Raw genomic sequence first — 2,865 nt, 5'->3', positions numbered from 1 at the left:
TGGTGCAGGTGAGGCAGATTGCGGTTTCCTCCTTGTTTGCACCTGGCCTGTATAATTAATGTCTTAATTATCAACTGTCTCGTTTGCACTTGATTTGTATATTTAATGTCCTAATTCTCAAATGCCTTCTTTGCACATGGACAGTATAATTAACCCTTCTGCTGCTGTCGGTATTTTTTTTTTTTTTTTAACAAACACAATGTACTTAATTCAGACTTTCTTCTCAGGTTTTCTTTGCAAGTTTGTTTTCACTCGGGCTGTACACTAAAAGCCATAGTTTTCTTCCCCGTATTGTTTGCAGCTGTTTTTATGTTCCGCGTTCTCTCTCTTCTCTCTTGTAGGTGGACTTGGGTATAGTATTCAGTCCAAACCACAGACGATTTTCCTTAGCTGTTATTAGTCCTAGCAGGCAAAAGCTAAAACCGTCTTAAGCAATCCTTTCACTGTTGTCTTTGCGCCTGGGAATTTTACTTTGTCTAATACAGGACGATTTTGTTCAGCTGAAAGAAACCCCATCAGTGGCTTTAAATGTTGATATCCTCCTGTCTACACCAGGCTGGCTTACTCTTGATGGGGGTTTTATCTTCCTTGCGTTAATTTTGTCTACTGTTTACATTACCATACGTTGTTTACTGATCCTTCCAGTAAAGCCTGTTAGTTTTATTTTCCACGCCCTCCCTTTGCTTTACTTTTGTTTGTTTGAATTTCTGTGCTTTACATCCTGTCTGTCTGAATGTCTATGCTTTACTTCTGTCTGCCTGAATTTCTATGCTTTACTTCTGTCTGCCTGAATGTCTATGGCTATGCTTTACTTCTGTCTGCCTGAATGTCAATGCTTTACTTCTGTCTGTTTTAATTTCTATGCTTTACTTCTGTCTGTCTGAATTTCTGTGCTTTACTTCTGTCTGTCTGAAATTCTATGCTTTACTTTTGTCCGTCTGAATTTCTGTGCTTTACTGACTCCACTAGGTATATTTTACTCCTCGTACTGATTCTGCTTAGGCTTTTTTTTTTTTCTCTTAACACTTACGTTGGTCTTAATTCCAAAAAGTCTTTCCTCTTTTTTGCAGGAGGACTCTTACTCTTGTTTGCACTGGGTTTACTTACTTCAGCACCTACGTCATACTGTACACTTTTCTTAGATTTCCAGTTTCTCCCTTTACTTCCGTATATCTGGCTTACTTCAATGGTCTACATCGATTTTGTTTACATACACTTTCCTATTTGCATCAATTTCTCTTTACAAACTTATCTTAGTGTCGAGGAGTTTACTTTGCTAATTCTGTCTTGTATTCACTTTCCATGGTTTAATTACTAGTGCAGTTTATATTCACATTAAACTTGTGTACTTTCTAGTTTACATTCACTAGCTCTAATGAACTGTTTACTATTTGTTTATTCATTTGAGTTTTGCATACCCTCTGTTTATGTCCATTTTCTTATGGTCTTTGTTTTATGTAGTAATATTCACTAAATCCACAGTTTTCTTTATTTTCGTCTTGTTTACATCGTCCACTCAGTTATCTCCACTTTCTTTGGCTTTATTTTCAATGTGTTTAGTTTTCATTACATTCATTTTACTTGGTCTTCTTTATTTTCACTTTGTTTAGTCTTTACTTTGGATGGAACTGTCTATGCTTACTTTGCTAGCTAATGCTCACTGTGTCTGCTTTACTGCTTTACTTGTTTATCTAGTCACTTTATCTCTGCTGTGGCTTCACTTTGTTTGGTCTCTATTTTTACTCTGATTTGTTGCTTTATCTCGCTTGTTTAGCAAAGAAATGTTTATATCTCGTTATTTTGATTATCTCTGCTTATAGTCTCCTTGTTTTCATCATTTTTCTTTATACTTTCCATAGTTTCTCGCTTATTTTTTCCTTGGTAAACATTTCATTTTTCTGTACGGTAATTAACAATGACTCAAAATCTCGTCTGTCTATAAAAATCTGACTGCATCATATTACTGTCTGCTGTTTCTCTGCATCTGTTTCCATACCTAAATACAAACCAACTTTAATATCTCACTGTTTGCACTGCGGGTGTCTAAAGCAAACTGTCTGCATCATATTACTGTTTGCTGTTTCTCTGCATCTATTTCCATACCTAAATACAAATCATCTTTAATATCTCACTGTTTGCACTTCGGTTGTCTAAAGAAAACCGCCTGCATCATACTACATCATCCTTAGCCTTCGATACTTACAGTTTTCACCCCTTTCAGTTTACATTGCTTTTATTTTGTCCCCTCATTTATCTTGCCTGTTTACTCTCTTGTTTACCGTCCCGTCCTCATTTTTCTCCCGTGGTTCAGTAAACTTGTGCTTATCACTACACCAAACAACTTTCAACATCTTTTACACCAGCATTTTACCCTTATCGCATTCACGTTATCCATCCTCTCTTTCATTCATCTTATTTTCTACCTCATTTTTATTTACACATCTTTTTCTCTTCCTTTTCTCTTCTTTCCTTCCTTTACTCACATTTTTCCTCTTCTTTCTCTGGTTTGTCCAATATTTCATTCACACTAGCCTATCCTGTCTTCTTTCATTCCTTCACTTATTCACACTTACTCAGGTACTTCTACAACATTTCAACGCCCACTATACCAGGTTTGTCACATTTCATATTTTATTCTCTCTCTCTCTCTCTCTCTCTCTCTCTCTCTCTCTCTCTCTCTCTCTCTCACACACACACACACACACACACACACACACACACACATTTCTATCTCTAGCTATCCCATAATTCATGCTTCTTCCTCTCATACCTTTCTTCTACTCACACTTTCTTATTTTCTTTCTTTCATTACTTCTTCATTTCTCTCTCTCTCTCTCTCTCTCTCTCTCTCTCTCTCTCTCTCTC

Source organism: Coenobita brevimanus, chromosome 50, assembly GCF_032717465.1.
Source record: "Coenobita brevimanus isolate Jiangsu-jjx chromosome 50, ASM3271746v2, whole genome shotgun sequence".
NCBI classification, from domain to species: domain Eukaryota; kingdom Metazoa; phylum Arthropoda; class Malacostraca; order Decapoda; family Coenobitidae; genus Coenobita; species Coenobita brevimanus.
The sequence above is the reverse complement of the archived record's forward strand: the minus strand, read 5'-3'. Positions refer to the sequence as shown.